This window comes from Sceloporus undulatus, chromosome 5 (assembly GCF_019175285.1).
Source record: "Sceloporus undulatus isolate JIND9_A2432 ecotype Alabama chromosome 5, SceUnd_v1.1, whole genome shotgun sequence".
In the NCBI taxonomy this organism is placed as follows: Eukaryota; Metazoa; Chordata; class Lepidosauria; order Squamata; family Phrynosomatidae; genus Sceloporus; species Sceloporus undulatus.
Window position 1 is genome coordinate 96531946 of NC_056526.1, and position 19120 is coordinate 96551065.

The window sequence follows — 19120 nt, forward strand, 5'->3', positions numbered from 1 at the left end:
GGTCCACTTTCAGATACAATAAAACTTTAATACATTGAAAGTAAATTTTATAAAGAAAAGCCAGTTGAAAACCTTTTATAATTAATTTTCAAGGGGAACAGGGAGAGAGATGAACATTATTTCAGTGTGAATATGTAAATCAAAGCACCTGCCTATCAGTGTCAGATATGGATGTCTTCGGCATGTCGTTCTATACATTCATTCTACAATAAAGGGACTACATAATAAAAATAATTGTATATTGTAAAACCAGAATATAAACTAAGGCCAGAAGCATATTGGGGCATTGTGTGTTCATAAGGGGACTTGTGTATGTGGGAAATAGGACTATGAAGATAAACAACATCTGCAATCACTAGAGGGCTGTTGCTTTGTAATATATATTGTATAGTCGCCAAAAGAACTAATTTGCAGTAGGACCCAAGTGAAGGAATTCTGCTGCGCATTAGGCACTCATCCTCACAATTCATAACCGGTTTTCTTAGCACTTTTCCTACTTAGTTAAGTGTACACAATTTATTTACTAATGATAGCCCTGTTTAAATATTTGAAGGGATGTCATATTGAGGGAGCAAGCTTGTTTTCTGCTGCTCCAGAGAACAGGACCCGGAGCAATGGATGCAAGCTTCAGGAAAAGAGATTCCACCTCAACATTAGGAGGAACTTCCTGACAGTAAGGGCTGTTCGAATGTGGAACACACTCCTTCCTCGGAGTGTAATGCAGTCTCCCTCCTTGGAGGTCTTCAAATGGAGGCTGGATGACCATCTGTCAGGGATGCTTTGATTTGGATTTCCTGCAGGGCAGGGGGTTGGATTGGATGGCCCTTGCAGTCTCTTCCAACTCTATGATTCTATGATTCTACATATTTATTGAATTTATATCCCATCTTTCCCCACAAAATAAGATTCAAGGCAAGATTCAAATAAATTTACATTGCGTAAAAGGATTCTGGCATAACATTCTAGTCAGTATCCTGTTTTTGTTAATAGAGGCCATTTTTTAAATATCCTGAGATGTATCTTCTTTTGCTGTCAACTATGGATGGCCAGTTTCCGTATCATCCAGGCCAATCTATTCTCCAAGCACAGGAGTAACTGTCACAAAAAATGACCTCCAGCATAAATGATCATTAACAGTAAATGCACTCCTGTCTGCATATCCAAAGCACTACAAATGAATGGCAATTTTTAAAAAAAACCTTTTTATTTTTACAAATTTTGGAGCACACTTTCTTGGGTGAAGTTAAGGCATTGCGCATGCCCCCTCACCCTGAACAATCTAACTTTATAGAGTGGAATTTTCTTATTTAGTTATACAAAAACCCTATATCCTACCCTTCTAGTGTTTACATACCCTCAAGGCATGTAAAAGCAATAAATTACAATAAAACTGAACAATCTAATTTAAAAGCGATAGATAATACAAATACAACATTATATAGAAGGAAATAAACATGTGCCACCCCAGGTTTTTCTTTTAAAAATGACTTATTTTTCTTAAAAGAGAAGCCGTGTCCAAAACATTCACCATACCATGATTAAAATGTGTTAGACCTGCCCAGAAATAGATAAAATGGCTTAATAGTCTGCCACTGGATAAGCCCTGCTTTAGATGTTAAATTTTGTGGGGAGAAGACTAAAATTTGAGGAATATAAAAAGCCCGGTTTTTACCGGAGTGGTTTTACAGATATCAGCATCCCAACTTTACAGTTTTGAAATGCAGCATTCCATCCTGAGGAAAGTTAAAACCACTGAAATGAAAGAGACCAATCCCCCAGTGAAATGGACAGCACAGTCCTATGTGTGTTTAATAATAATTTTAAAAACCATTGCATTCAATAGAGCTAACTCCAAGGCAGAATGTGGAATGTTGCTGTTAAGAAGAAAGAACAGAGTGACATGTTGTAGCCATCTATAACAGAACATTGGTGGGAAGATGTTTTGTTTTTGTTCTAAAGAGTTTAAACAGTTTTAAATTCTTAAATTTTAATAACGTAATGTTTTTAATTGTTTGAATTAATTCTTTTTTAAACTTTGTATTTTTAATATTTTATACTGTTCTAACTTAGACTGTTTTAAATTTGTTAGCCGCCTTGAGTCCCTGTACTGGGAGGAAAGCGGGATATAAAAGAGGAATGATAATAATAATAATAACAATGCTCTGGGCCCCACATATAGGTACACTAACATGTCTGACATGTGGGAAATCCAGACTGTCCTGAAGAAAAACTTATTTTCATTATAAATAAGAAGACTGAATAGTTTTCAGCAAGCACCTCCAAATCAAGACATATTTAATATGCAATTAGTGGTAACCCAAATTGTTATTTTCTCTCTTTGCATAATGCACTACCCCAAGCATTTTGCAATGCACAGAAGTAGAACAGGGCATCCTTTTCTTCTTGCCTCCATCTTTTCTGCAGCAAATGGAATGCTAGAGAGTGCTGTTCCAGGTGTTTAAAGCTGGACTAAGGTAATAGAGTCACTGTTTGGCCTAAGACCGCCTTTCTCCAGAAATGGCCTCATTCTTGTTGCATAACAAGCTAGGGTTACCACCAGATCTCTGGGTTCTCCCTAAAGTCTCCAAGACTCAAGCCCCACTCCTGGGCTGCAGGAAAGGCCAGCAAACTGTGGCTAAGTGAGCTATGTCTTCAGTTCTAGGTGAAGCTCAAGAACTTTGCAGGTTGTTTCTTTGTCACTTGCTTTCAGTTTACCAGAAAGAAGTCTCAGTTGCTTTTATTCAGTCAGGGAATTTGTTGCAGTTCCTACCAAAATATGATGTTATCTACAGCAGGTCTTTGGCTGCCCTCTTGTACCAATGAACTCTGCTAGATCACAGGGCAGAACATCTGCTTCCAGAAGTGTCAATAACAGAGACAAAATGAAGTGCAGCACTGCCAAATTGCAGCAACACATTTCTGTTCATAGTGTGTGTATGTGTGCTCATGATTATGGTGGCAAATAGGGCAGAAAAGGATGCAAAAATGGTTCTGGGGGGCCAAGCATAGCCTGTAGACCATAGTTGCCTTAGAAAAATGAAAGCTTATGCCATGTAGGTGAGAGCATCTATTTTCAAATATTTCCCAGACTACTTTACACATTCAGTAATTAAAGGTTGGGCAGAAAGTTTGAGTTAATTCAGATTCAAATATACAATTGTGTTACAAATTGCTTGTTTAAGCAAAGTTGAACCTTTGGTGGTTGAACCATAGGCTGATCCTTTGCAAACCACAATTATAGTTGAGGCAAAAACTAATGGCACTCCTTCTGCAGAATAATATATTGATGCTTTTGTGGGGAAAATAGATACTCCACAGCAAAATATCCCCTGCTTCCTCATTTATTTTTTTGTATCTATGTGGGCTATAACTGCAGCATGTCTAATGTCTGCAGGCTAAGGAGATGAAGTGTTGAATTTCATGGAACACAAACATTTGCTTTTATACTTCCCTGGGAAAAAAAATGCACAAAACTGTTTTCCATGTTAAATATTTAAGAAAACCCATGGAAATATAGAAGAGATGTACAAGGTAATAAAGGCCTCTTAGAGAGTCAAGTCATGTTCTTTAACTGTCTGTTTAATAAACAAATAACTTGCTATTTTTGCACATGGTTGCAAACTATGTAATGTATTTTATTTGAAAATTAATAGTGTAGAAAACAAGCCATAATATTAATAATGAGTTATCTTCCAAAATACACACAGCACTAAAAAAGTATCCTTTATGAAGGAATACCTTCAGTTCTTTGCTTTTTCCAGATGTCCGTACCCTTTTGTTCATTGGATACAAAGGCGGGTTACAAACCGCCATTAGGGACGTCCTGAGGACGTCCCAGTTTGAAAAAGGGGTGTCTCTTCTAGACGCCCCTTACCCTATCATGGACTCAGTCCGTACAAAATGGCGGCGTCCTGTTTATACGGGTGCCGCCATTTTGACGTAGCGGACGCTCTGCATCTGCACATGGCGCACTGGAAGTGATGCCACGAGTGCACCCTTTGGCACTTGCGGCGCCTCTTCTGGGGCCTGAGAAGGAGCGCGATTTCCACGCTCCTTCTCTGCAGCGTCCGGGAGCCGCACCCTTTAAAGGCTGCGGTTCCCGGACGCTGCAAGCAGAGGCGGAGCCAGACTGCTGCTTCTCAGTGGTCTGTAATGCGCCAAAGTCTGTACTTAAAAATATGAGAGCTAGAGCTGTGTAATGGTTTGACTCTGGTTGGACTCTGCAGACCAAGGTTCGACTCCCAGTTTGGCCATGAAACCCACTGGGCGACCTTTGCCAAGTTATATTCTCTCAGGCGAAGACAATGGCAAACCTCCTCTGAACAAATCTTGCCAAGAAAACCCCATGATGGGTTTGCTTCGGGGTCACTATAAGTCAGAAATGATTTGAAGGCCCACAATAACAACAAGAAGTTAAAAATTTGTGAAACCCTATGCATGTCATAGACACATAAAATTATATTGAATGCTGATTTTGTAGATTTTAAGAAAAATGTTGAGAACATTAAATATTTGTTCACATTAGATAGCAAGAAACAATATTTATTTTAATGAAAGCTCTTTTCCTTTGGATGGGTTTTTCCTTTTCAGACACATGCCTATGAGCAGAGCAGCCTAGCTTCCAAATTCTCTTCAAAACTGGGAAAGCTTAAGCAACTTTGGAAAGGCAAAAATTTGGAAACTCAGGCCACATAAGAGTGTGATCAAGGTGGAAAAATTAATGAGGAAGAACTCCCAAGCTAGTAGAGACTACAGCAAGTTATTTTTGCATCTGGCTGTGTTGGCCTGTTTGTGTCCATGGGCCACCACTGGGGAGAATGGAGCAGGGCCACCCACTGATGCTCCAATCCACAGCAGGGAAGCCTGTGAAAGAAGCAAGCAGACTGTACTTTTTTTACTTTGAACTTGATTTGTGCCAATGGAAGTTGAGTTCAAAGAGAGAGAGTGGGAGGAAGAGAGAGAAACTGGGACATTTTAAAAGCAGCTGAAAAAGCGGGGTGGCAGAGGATTAATGCAAATCATAACAGTTGGAAGGTTTTCTATTTCTTTACAGATTCTGTTAAATTGATTAGAGGGGCTTCCATCTATATATCATAGACTTGGATTGATAGATCTTGATCAACAGCTATATGTTTATATGTCCCTCATTCCATGCAATTTGGTTTGTCCTCTGCTGGAAAACTAGCCTTCACTATAAGGGAAAATTATAATGACTGCCTGTTTTGACTGCTTGTTGTAAAAATTGTTCCATTTTTTGGCAGCATGTGTCTTGTCATCCAAGCATGACCAGTGTTTAGCGGAATGCATTTGTGTGGATAGTCTATCAGCAATCTATTCTTTTCACTTGGAACAAAGAACAGAACATTTTCAGTTATGGTACCCTGATTCTTTAAGCACACTTCCAACCCACCCACCCCTCCCATGGCTGGCTTTCTCACTGATATTTAGACAGGTGCTTAAAACATTCTGATTGTGCCAATCCTTTGACCTGTTTCATAGTTTTGTCTGTAAATGAAAACAAATTTAAGCTCTGGCTTTTATTTGTTTTTAGTAATACTTAGTTTTAGTGTTGTTTTAATGCTGTAAGGCTCTTTGGAAATCCAAAAGTGGAATACAAATAATTCTACAAATTCTACAAAATACATTTATTTGGGCATGCTCAGGAACAGCAGGTACATATTTTCTTTCTCTTTATAACAGCAATAGTTTGTTATCTGTATCCGTTTTTGATCAAACTGGCCCTCCCTCTTTTTCTAGCCTTACACGCTGTCCTGTCTGGAGATATACAAAGGTGTAGGAGGTACACCTTTGGCCACAACTATATACTTCACATTGTGCATTGAAAAAAACTATGAGGATAATGGTAAAATAGGGACATTGTGGGATAAATAAGCCATACTAATAGGTACAGCACTGTCAGCGCAACTGCTGGGGTCCAACAACCCTTGTCAGCAACTCAAACGAGTCCAGGGGTTAAATCAGACCCTTTGTAGCAGAGCTGGCAAATTTCCAGAAGCCAAAGCGTGGCTCCCAGAGTCCAATTGGGATGACAGCAACTGGATGTCTTCCAAGAACTGCAGCAATGCAGGAACCTCTGGGGACACACAGCAAACCGATGCTGTAGCTTCTTCTGATAAACCACCAGAGAAACAAAAGTCCCCAAAGTGCTCTTTATTAACAGTGCTATAATACAAAACTAGATCTCTCAAACTCGACAACATACCAATCCAACTCCTACTTCAAACCCACACCACACCCTTGCAACCCCTGGGCTTATATAGACTCCAGACCATGTGGTGTCCCAAATCCAGTGAGTTCAGGTGTGTAGCCATGTCATGTGTCTCCTCTGCAATCCAGACACATGTTTCATCATCCATGACTAAGTGCACTTGGACATTGAAGTGTCCTTGGCCCAATGAGCATCAGCTGTGGATGATCAGCCTTGCCACTGTGCTTAATGCTCATGGCCAAACACACACACACACACATCAAGCATTTCCCTGTGTGCTGTGTTTTAACCCTTCAAATCCTGACAAGCACATTTATTTTATGATTTGTAGCATTTTCAGGCAAAAACATTTCAACAGTTAAAAACCAAGATGACATAAACAACACAAACTTTTTTTTACTTCACAACCATAGGCATACATGCATGAGAAGTAAATGTATAGCAAAGTGCTTTGAATAAGGCACTTCTATTAAAAGCATTCAGCCAGAGTGTACACTCGCCTTCACAGAGGAGCTACATAAATTATATTTTGTACATAAAATAAAAATAAAAAATAAAAATGCAAGCAAGTATGTCTCTGAATCTGACCTGTTTTATCAGGATAAATGCTATTTGTTATTTATTTTCATCCACCAGAGTAACAGCGGTTTAGTTAGCAAAAGAATTTGCCACACTCATGTTCTCTGTAAACGGGCTTCTTTGCCTTGCTGTGAAAAATTACCTTTGGACCAGAAGCTAGACAATCTTTTTTGATTATTTATTTAAAACTAAAAGCAGGAAATGATTCATTTGATTTCTGCCAATACTGGAGTGTTGCCACTTTTAGCTCAGGAAGGGTAGGCTTCCCTTGGCAGTCTTGGCTTAGGTGATGATGAATGAAGTTCTATGTTTAGGGCTAGCTAGAATGTAAGAGTCAAATGTAATAGCAGAAATGGCTGTTGCAAGATTTCTGACTTGTGTCAGAGCAATGAACTTGCATTTTATAGACACTTTCCAGAAAATAATGAAATGCATTAATATTTTCTATTTATCATATTTTGAGCTGAGTTGAAACTGTTCTCAGATTATCAACTGCATTTGTCAGCCACTCTGAGTCCCAGTCCTGGGAAAAGAGCAGGATATAAACAAGCAAACAAACAAACAAATAAAATTTTTGCCTTCCCTTAAAGGTGTTTGGGGAAGGGTTACTTAAGTCTGATGGTTTTTTTGGAAACATTTATTTTTATTGTTCTGTACTTTAAACCCACCCTTCAATGACATCCTGACACTATGCATGAAGTTATAATGACATTCTGTGAGCTGCAAGGCATTTTATTAGATACAAAACCATAACATTTTCTATTGCTAGTTCACTTTCTGTCCCATTACTCCCCAATGACTTAGTGGGCAAAAACAGATTGCTGCACAAAAATGAAAATGTACATGAAATATAATACACTTAGGTGGTACATCAACTCATTTGAAATGTGGTAGAATCATAGAATCATAGAGTTGGAAGAGACCGCAAGGGTCATCCAGTCCAACCCCCTGCCATGCAGGAAATCCAGATCAAAGCATCCTCAACAGATGGCCATCCAGCCTCCATTTGAAGACTTGGTAGTGGAGAAGAATGCTAAGGATACTATGTGGACCACCAAAAAGACAAATGGGTCCCTGAACAGATCAAGCCTGAGTTCTCCTTGGAAGAAAAGATGCCCAAATTGAAGCTTTGGCCACATTATGAGAAAGTATGACTTATTAGAAAATATGATAATGCTAAGAAGGGCAGAAGGTATTAGAAAGAAAAGAAGAGGTTGAGACATTCTTTCACATGTGGTGGTCCTGCAAGAAAGCAAAAGCCTATTGGAAACAGATATATCATAAAATCAAAGAAATGTTAGATATTAATATCAAATTCATACCCGAAATCTTATTTTTAATTCATCTGGAAAATGAAATTGAAAAAAGGAATGATAAAATTATCTTTTATATGTTCACTGCGGCAAGAATGATATATGCTCAGTACTGGAAATTACAGAAAACACCACAGATAGAGGAATAGTTCATTCAACTTTTTGACATGATGGAAGTAGACTTGTCTAAAAAGTTAGAATACAAAGTAAATTCAATGAAGGTAACAGATTGGGAAAGAGTGCTTAAATGTTTAACCAAGAAGTGGGGAAAGATAATGAAAAACTGAGACAAAATGGGCTAGAGAATGATATAGTGGGAAAACTATATAGAAGATGTGAATTGACTCTATTTATTTATTTATTTATTTATTTCGTAGTCAGAAACTAACAGAAGACAAGGAAGTAGAAATGAAATTCATAGGACATAACAATGACTATAAGAAGTAGTAAAGATATCAGAATAGGATTGTAAGAAGATATACAAAATGAATTTCTAAACTGAGTATACTAGAATATTCAAAGATGGAGTAGCTCAAGTAACGGATGAAGATGTGATGTTTGAAGAACTACAGTGAGGTAGAAATATCAGTTAAGATAGCTATTAATTATATGGATTGTATGTAAAGTATGTGGAATACAGTTGTTATATTGGATGTATATTTGATATTTGATTGAGGCATGCATGTATAAAATGTTTTTTTAAAGAAAATTTATAATAAAGAGAATTAAAAAAAGAAAAGAAAAGAAGACCACACAAATAGACTTAGTCAGGGAGGCCATAACTGTGAGCCTGCAGAACCTGTTCAGGGAGATAGAATACAAGGTTTCTTGGAAACATCTCATTCATGGGGTTGCTATGAGTAAAAGAAGTCATCCACACACTTTTTTTTTTACTAGAATGATGTGAATAACCTAATTCTGGGTTTGTTAGTCATAGACTCATAGAGTTGGAAGAGACCACAAGGGCCATCCAGTCCAACCCACTGCCATGCAGGAACTCACAATCAAAGCATCCCCAATCGATGGCCATCCAGCCCCTGCTGAAAGGAGACTCTTCCATGGAACCGTATCTCTCTGTGAACTACATCTCCCTGAAAACCACACCTCTGCAAGTTCGGTTGGTCACATGTGCTGGCACCCTTCCCTGCACCCACTAGCACCCCTCAGCTGTGCAGAGGCTCCTCCTCCTGTCAGTCAAGGAGGTTGGCATCCCTTTTTCTTTCCCCCATTTTCCTCTTACTTTTCCTCTTCTCTCCTCAGTGGTGGCTATTCCACTGGGGAAGGGACCAGTGCTTTCTCTACCTTAGAGCTGTTGACAATGCAAATTTATTTGAAATGCATTCAAAGAATGCAGAGTTTAATCCTGAATTATCTTGGGTCTTTTCGCATCGGTTATTCACACTGCCAATGGTGCAAATCCTTTTTTAAAACGGAAAATATCTCATTAGCAATTATATTGGGGAAAGTGGGTTTTTTGACAGCGCCCCAACTTAATTGTGTTCATTTGGGATGCATGTGAACAACAGAGAGTCAAGATGGATTATCTTCACTGTCTGAATAATTCTAAAGTTGACTTGAGGGTAGTTAGCAACAATTTCCTTGTGATTGGGCGGGCTATAAATTATTATTATTATTATTATTATTATTATTATTATTATTATTATTATTATTATCTAGAACAAACACATCACTAACCCATTTTCTCTTTGGCTCACCTTCTCCCTTTCTTTTTCTTTTTTGCATACTCTTGCTGTTTGAATGGAGGGAAATTTTACTCAAGGAAAGGGAATTTATTATGATGCTGGGGCCCTTCACTCTTTACAGTTCAGAATGATTCTGATTAAATGGTTGGATGTTTGAAACTAATGTAAACTAAGTCTATTCTATATCTTCCAACATTTCACAGGTAAAAATTAGGACATACATGGCCAAGCAACATTCGAATGTTGTCAAGATGCCAAAAGTTATTAATGAAGAAGAATATAGAAACTTGGAGAGGTTGCTGCTGTTTGCTTTTGTTTGAACACACTGGGAAGGGCAGGATTCTTCCCCTTCTTTTCTCCTCTCTGTTGAGGGCAAACGACTTTTGCACTTTGAACACAATTTGCATTACTTGAAGTAAGCTGAAGATAAAGGGGAAAGTGGGAGGAAGAGAAAGTGGGACATGTTAAAAGCAGCTGAAAAAGTGGGAAGACTAGTCCTGCAAATTGGGGCAGATGTGGGGGAGTGCCTTTCTAGATTGGAAAGATTTTCAGCCACTGATGCTTTCCTGAAAGTGTCACTAGGAGTGTATTGGAGACATACAGTACTAGCCTGGAAGAAGAGACTCCTCCCTCTATAACTGTCATCTTCCGGTCTGCGAGGGAGTTGACCAGGCAGGCCCAGCTCCATCGGGGCTATGCTGAAGAAAGATTCCTCCCTCCATAACTGTCATCTTCCAGCCTGAGAGGAAGTTGACCAGGCAGGTCCAGCTCCATCAGGGCTATGCTGAAGAAAGACTCCTCCCTCCATAACTGTCATCTTCCAGCCTGCGAGGGAGTTGACCAGGCAGGCCCAGTTCCACCAGGGATAGCCTGAAGAAGAAGAGCCCTCCCTCCAGTCCATCTGCCTTGGTCCAGGCCTCAGAGGGAGAGAAGAATGCTGGACCTGATCCCCTCTCCCCCCCACCATTCCCTTCTCCTTTTGTGTCGTGTCTTTTTAGATTGTAAGCCTGAGGGCAGGGAATCGTCTATTATCCCCTCTGTTGTAAACCACCCGGATTCCCAGTGATTGGGCGGCATATAAATAAATCCTATTATTATTATTATTATTATTATTATTATTTGTTATAAACCCCTTATCACCAATATGGGATGGCATGGCAGTTTGCCAAAATGGACTAGAGGTTAACCTCAGCTAAAGAAGTACCGGTAGATGTGTTTTTGGACATTACCTTTCTAACTGAGAATTTGGTATCAGAGGAAGAAATAACATGGAAACAATAGAGATAGGTTCCCGCACCACACAAAAAAAGAATAATTCAACATGTCTGAACAAACATTTTACCCCAAATAATAGTATGCATATATGACACAGAATGATAAGGTCAGGCATGCCTTGCCTCAGTAAACGTTTTTAAACCTTCTAGGGGCCACTTGCAAGCTTTTTTCAAAATGCATCCAAGGCTGACTTTTCCCCCCTTTTACCAGCTTCCACTTTTGTTATGATTTACATTTTTGATAGTAAAACTTGCATGCTTGGAGGAACTAGTGAGGCAGATTACTCTGTTTCCCCCCTTTCCATCTGTTTTTACAGTTGATGCATGTTGAATAAGTGATTCCTGAGGCAGACCCTGTTTGCCATACCTGTTTTAGGCAAACACACATAATAATAATAATAATAATAATAATAATAATAATAATAGTAATAATATTTATTTCTATTTTCCGCCTCTCCTTACGGATCGAGGCGGGATTACAGCAATCAGCAAATTACAGCAATAAAACATGTCAAGTACATGGCTACAGTAGGATCAGCTAAAGCAGAATCCCATCCCTTTCCAGCTCAAGCTAAGCTTTATTGCATTGTTTACCACAGGACTACTATTTCCAACCAACACCAAAAGTCTGTCTTTCTCCAGCCCCCCTTCATGATCCTTCCAATGCCAATGCTGCTGAAAATAACATATAAGACCTTTCCCACTAAACAGAGGACAAAAAGGAAAAGGAGGGCCAGGCAAGAGCTCATTTATCGAAGGCTTTGTTGAGATATGGCTGTAATTTATTAACTAGCCCAGCTGTGGAAATGTGGGTGAGAGCTGAAATGGGTCGCAGAGACAGATCCCTGATATTCATTGTCAAACCCCTGATTTTGGATTCTGCCCCATCACTAGAAATGCTTGCGAAGGTTGAAATACATTCGATTAAGACAGTCTGCAAACTACGTATCCATCTCCTTTCCCTTCTAAATATTTCTGAAGAACCACTTATTCCCTAAAACATTCCAGTTATGAAAACCAGAAACCCTCTTTATATATTTGCTCTCTTTAGCACTGTGGCTGTGAAGAGTGAACTATTTTCAGCAAGGTATGCTAGGTAAGGTACATTTAACACAGTAAAGTATGTGGCACAGTTGAAAAACAGGCTGCGTTTTCCAGTTACATGGACATTCCACAAAACCAAGAGTCTATTTGCATTGTATATCTAACATGCAGAGATGAAAAAAAATCACTTTAAAAGTGATGCACTAATTCTTCACTAAACAAATGAAAATAGTAGTAGTACTACTAATAAAACAACAATAAAAATGCAAACAATACAATCACAAATATAAAACAATTTTAAAGCCAATTGGCTCAGAATATTTTAATGTGCTCAAGTGTCTTCCATATGATTATGTCTTTACTTATTATTTTTCCCAGATATGATCTGTTCTGAAAGTACCAGGGCCTCGCTTAAAAATTTCTGGCAAATGTGCTTGTGTTATAAACAGAAGGAAAGTGGAGAGTAACAGATACTTTTCTTCAAATACTGTTGCTCTGTCTTGCTGTGTATCTGCTGAGTTAATCTGTGCTGCTTTAATAAAAAATTCCTTCCCATAGATTTTCCCAGATGTACAAAAGGGATTCTAAGATGTCTCTGGAGAAATCATATTAAAAGCAGCAAGATAGGCAAGTGGGGAATGCCAAACGTTGTTATTACTGAATGCAGAAAGACTGAAGGAACCTGAAGAACAATAAAGAACTCAGTTCATAAACAGGCAAAGGATACAGGCTGGGAAGGGAAAAAAAAGGGAAGATAGAAACACAAAATATCCAGCAGGCAGATCCATCTGTTGAAGGAGAAACTCTATTTAATTATCCAAATATATACATTACATATTGTATTATACTATATTATATATTAATTATATATTATGATCCTTATATCCTTGAAGATTCAGTGTAAATCCTTGGAAAAGGACAAACCATTCCTAACATGGAGGAGGAATATGTAAGTAGGGATATTTGGACCTTTACCTTATAATGGAAGAGGACAAGACAGAAAATCCCCATTTCCTATAGGAACCCTATTTGTTTTGATGATAGGAAGAAGCACAAGAACAGTGCGTATATATGCATAGGGCCTTTTCACATGCCCAAATGAATATGCATAGAGCAAGGCAGTGACTATTTGTGTAAATATGCTACCCACCAACACAGAATTGGAGCTATACAAATTGATATAATTAAATAATAGCATAGTAGATATTATTGTAAGGCAATGCATTCCAAATAAGGAACAGTTTGCCAGCTTCTTCCAGACAGAAGCAAAAAGAAGGAATGTGTTACCTGGAATATTCATACAGGTGTTGTAGGGAGGCATTTTAAACACAGGCCTGGGTAATCTAGTGCCCAAACAGACAGGCCAAAATAAAGCTGCTTTGGGTCACTTTGGAGGTATGCTGTTTAAATGACACATGCAGCTTAAGAGGCCAGAAGCTGCACTAAAGCTGCGCTCCAGTCCTTAGGACTGGAGCATGGCTTTGGCATGGCTTCCGGCCTCTTAGGACTCATGCAGCATTTAAACAGCATACCTCCAAAGTGACCCAAAGCAGCTTTATTTTGGCCCCCTAGTCACAGAAGCTGAGCAAAATATGAGACCCAAACTCATTATGGGAATTGCAAGTTCCTCCGAACAAACTTAAATATGCTGAGCACACTCTGGACTCCTGTGTAAGCATCACTTTACAACAGAGATTGACATATTGCTCTGCAATTCCTATTCATTTTGATATGGCTTCTGCAGGAGACTACTGTGTTCAAAGTCAGAAGATGAAAATATTATTTCTGTACAAGGATGCCTCCATTTTCTGGTTTCACCCTACTATACATCTATTATTGATAGTTCCCTCTACAGCCTCATACTCATATCCACATTTTGATCTAAACCTTCCTTTCTATGTACCTGATCTTCAAAATTAGTCATTAAAAAAGCTCTGCAATTGTTTGAGTTGCTGTAATAATAATTGTTCCTCTCTCTCTCTTCCCCCAGGTTGTACTGAACCAAAGGCAATGCTCATTGTTACTGTTAACAAGTATGTCTCACAGTGGTTTTATGATTGTTCCATCAAAAGGAAATTTTATATGTGACAAGGGTTGCTATATTTTTATAGCTTGTACATATATTCTGTCATCTCTGTCTTGTTAGGAGTAGGCAGATTGCCAAAACCACATTTTACTATTGTTATTAAGTTGCTAACTTTCTACATGTTCTTAGGCATTCTGAAAACATAGTGTGTGAAAAAACAAAAACAGATGGTAGTGGAGAGCAGTCTGTAAAAGCATTTTTGGGGAAGAGAGTGGCCATGACCTCATGCGCTTATGCAGATGCTGCAGCTCTGGAGCTATCCTAGCCAGAATTTGTATTAGTTACTGTACTCTTGCATGGATGCCATTCATTGTAGTGGGGTTTGTGCAGAAAATCTTTCCAGTGAATTGTGACTTTGAGAAATCAGAGTTAGTAACAATGACTGATAACTATAACAAAAAGGAATACCTTAGCTGAAAATTGTTTAGAAACAATGATGGCATCCTAGCAGTGAACCATAATTTTTGAAATTGTATCGAATGGCTTCAAATATTTGTTTGTAGCAACTCTATCTTAATTCAAACTGCATTGACTACTAGATTTATACAGTCTATGCGTACACAGCTCTACATGCAAGAGGCTTCCCCTCTGCAATCACAACACCTAGATCCATCAAACAAAAGGGCTATACAGATTAGCCTAAAGGGGCAGCAAGATGCCCAGATAGGGGCCATGGCAACCTCATGTTGCTGCCTCAATCTGGCCTTCGGAGGATGCAAAAAGGAGCGACAAAATGCAGCTCCTACTTCTGCCCTCGAAAGGGCACCATATCCTCTGCAATGCAGCATGATGATGCCCTTTTGGTGCTGCATCGTGTAGATGCAGCGCCAGAGTGGTGTCATCATGGCGCATGCCAATGTGGACCAGCGTGTGCCAAAATGGCACCCTGGTGGCAGCGTTATGGCATTGAACATGGGGACACTCAGCCCTGACTCCGCCCACAGCCCTACACTTTTCACTGTTCTACACAGGGCCAAAAACCCTATATACAATTCCATATTAATAGATATGCTGCTTAATGCTTCCCTGATATTAGAAGGATCTCCAGTGTTAAATACCTGTAAATGAAACATAGCTGATCTCCCATGTCAGACAAGCTTTTCCTGAAGAGTGAGAGTAAATATGCGAAAGAGCTACAAGGCACCAACTGTAGTAGAGGGTGACATTGGTGAATTGGTGGATTTTTTTTAATGTATGAAATTTTATACTGTTTTTACTTTGATGCTTTTAATTGTTTTAACGCCTTTATTGTAAAGTTTTTGAAACGTATTTATTTGTGAGCCATCTAGGCCCCCTTTCTGGGAGAAAGGTGGCATAAAAATGAAATGAAATGAATGAATGAATGAATGTTTACTCAGAAATAATGGCAGTGGCACCTTAGCTAACTTTGGTTTGTACTGTGCAGAAGGAGGCACAGGTGACCTGCTTCTGAATGTCATTGCCATGAAAACCCTATGATCCAGCAATCCAAAATAAAACAAGAAATAGGGCCAAGACACACTGCAGAAACAATCCAGTTTGAAACTGCTTTAACTGCCCTGACTCAATGCTAGGGAATTCTGGGAACTGTAGGTTTGTGAGACATTGAGCCTTCTCTGTCAGAGAGCGCTCTGGGGCCACAACAAACTACAGTTCCCAGGATTCCTGAGCACTGAACCAGGGCAATTAAAGCGGCCTCAAACTGGATTATTTCTGCAATATGTTTTGGACCATAGTGTCAGAAGATGAGACTCCCAGGTTAGAAGGTACTCAATAAGCTACTGTGAAAGAGGACAAGTGTAAGTAGTATTGTCTCTAATCATTCAACTGAACTCTGAGACAAAATGATGTTCAGCTGCTTATATACTCAAATTTGAAAGAAAAGTCCAAATAGTTGTGGAAATGTGGAATATGAGAAGCATGTTAGAAGCTTTAACATTTTTTTTGTTAATACTGTTTTACCTGGACTACATTTTGAGTACACACATTCTCTCTCTCTCTCTCTCTCTCTCTCTCTCTCTCTCTCTCTCTCTCTCTCCCCCTCCCTCCCCCCCTCTCTCTGTGTGTGTGTAAGTGTAAGTATACAACTCAGGGGAAGCTAGACATTGTAAAAGAAAAGAAAAACAAGAAATGGAATATATAACCATTGCTTGGGACTAAAGTGGATGGGAATGGCTCATTTTAGGAAATTATCACACTAGACTAAAGAGTAGAATTTTAACAAGATAAAAGTGGTTTTACCTGGTAGTTATCGCACAATGCCATGTCCACCTTGCTGCTTGCTGCCTTGCATTCAATTCATTCCTGTTGTGCACCTTTTCATTGGCAGGCAAAACCTGTTAACAGGCTCTCAATTGTGCTGCTGCTTAATGACTGCATTAGTGCAATAGGTCCCTTCCAGGGCAATTCCACTTCCCAGGCAGTGAGTCTCTGCTCTCCGTCTTGCAGTGATCTCAGCAGACAAGACACCTGATCTGTCTTTCCCCACCCCTGCCACCCGATCTTGCTATCCCCCATCCATTATATTGCTTTGGACTGTGACTAGTTAATCCAGAAGTGGACAGACTACATCTTAGACCTCCACGGCCACCATGAGCAACATGGAGGTAAAATGTAGTAAACAAATAACATCACCATAGCTTATTTGCTAAACTTCAGGGTATACATTTTTTAAAAAACAACAACAAAATTTAGTAAACCACCATGCGTTCAAAGATTTCCTTCACATGTTACTTAGTAATGGATTGTGTGCCTTCTTCTTTCCTCTCCCCAATAGTGTGTAGATTGAATTGGTGTTTGATAAGAGAGAATTGATTGGTAAAAATAGATATAAATAAAAACCTAAACCCAATTGTTAATGACCATGAGTCGTAATAGTGTCCCATTTGCCAAGCTGAAATAATCTGTTTGGCAAAATGATGCTTTTACAACACTCTCCTATCTCTGTCTTCCCCTTTTATCCATGTTGCTGGAGTATGGATTTCCTGAAACAGGTGTAAAAAATCTACCAGTTTATTTAGCAAGAATAATGAACTTGTACAAAAGGCACCAAAAATAAAGCTATAAAATGAGCGGGAAACTGCTGAAGAAATATTTGTGCCAAAACACCTCTATATGAAATACAGTCGGCCCTTCTATACATGTATTTTTTATACACGGATTCAAGCATCCACGGTTTGAAAATGTTCCCAAAAAGTATAAATTTCAAATATCAAACCTTGATTTTTCATTTTTTATAAGGGACACCATTTTGCTATGTCATTATATTTAATAGGACCAGAGCATCCACGGATTTTGTTATCCACGGGGGATCTTGGAACCAAACCCCAGTCCAAGGATGGGAATGACCTCTCACAAAAAACCTACACCTACATCTGGCCTATATCTTTTCAAAAACACCTACATCTTATTTAAAAACAACAACAAAATGTTACAAATGGAAACCTACAGAATACAAAGTCAGTTCAAACACACAACAGTGTAACGTCTACACTAAAGACATCACTTTAATGGGATTCCTGTTTCAATAAGTATTTGGGCACTGCTTCCCTAAATAATGTGTTTTAACATGAGCCATGTCTTTCCATTTCAGAGAATACAGTAACGAATCTCATGAAAGTGGGCAGGAGGGGGGCACTGAAGGGTTGCCCTCAGTGTCAGAGGCCTCTTTCAAAACTCCGGGATGAAAACCCCAGGTGTCAACCTTAAATGCTCACATATGAGAAGAAGTGCTGTATTGTAATAGAAGCTCAGTATTTTGTCCAGTGATTCAGTTGTAAACCAATTATGAATAAAAGGAAAAGTGGAGGACTCAAGCTGATGTAGACCAGCACGAGTGCAAAAGTTAGGTCAATGTATATTAGCACTGCAGCTCTGTGTTTGAAAAAAGAAACAAGGACATGGGGAACTACTTCTCTTCACCATCAAAGCACTTCACATATTCACACTGTGATTTACACAAATATTTATTTAATGAAGTATTGCAGTAGCAGTTAATATTTGTTGCTCTCCAAGAGCTAAGACAGAAAGGGGGGAAATGAAAGGATGAAAACCTTTTGGCTCTTTTGTGTTACTTTCCTCACTGACAAGGACAGATAGCAAAAAACGTGTTTATAAAATAATTTCGTCTCACCTTTTATCACACCCACAATACAGCTTTCAAGATTGTAAAATATAAAATAATAATAATAATAATAATAATAATAATGAAAAATCTACATATTCCTGCTTCAACCCTGCACAGTGCCAGGGTAAAAACAAAACAAAGCCCCGTGACACAGAGATTAGGTTTTTAGAACAAAAACATTTCCATTTGTCATCAAGATGCTGTCCAGCATCAATTTTATTGAGGAAAAGGGAGAAGAAGAGAAATCTCCAAAAACACAATGCATTGGTAACAAATAATAATAATAATAATAATAATAATAATAATAATAATAATAATTTGTTTTATTTATATACCGCTATTCCAAAGATCATAGCAAGTAAGCTAATTTGCCCCCAACAGTCTGGGTATTCATTTTAGCGACCTCGGAAGGATGCAAGCCTGAGTCGAGCTTGGGCCCTTTTGCTGGTCTTGAACTCACAACCTTGTGGTTTCGAGTGAATGGTTGCAGTACAGTAGGATTCCTAAAATAAAATTAACCACTGCGCCACCACAAATAAGCTCTGATAACAATTTACAAAAAAATTAATTCCACCCTCCAAAGTACGAGGGGGTTCCCATGCATTTACTGAACACTCAGAGGGATTCTTGACACTAGGCAAGTCATTGCTTTCAGATTATCTTATGTTGGGGACCAGCATTATTATTATTAGTTTTTTGTGGCTTTTTCGGGCTATGTGTTTGGGCTTTGACTTTACATTATTATTATTATTATTATTATTATTATTATTATTATTATTATTATTAT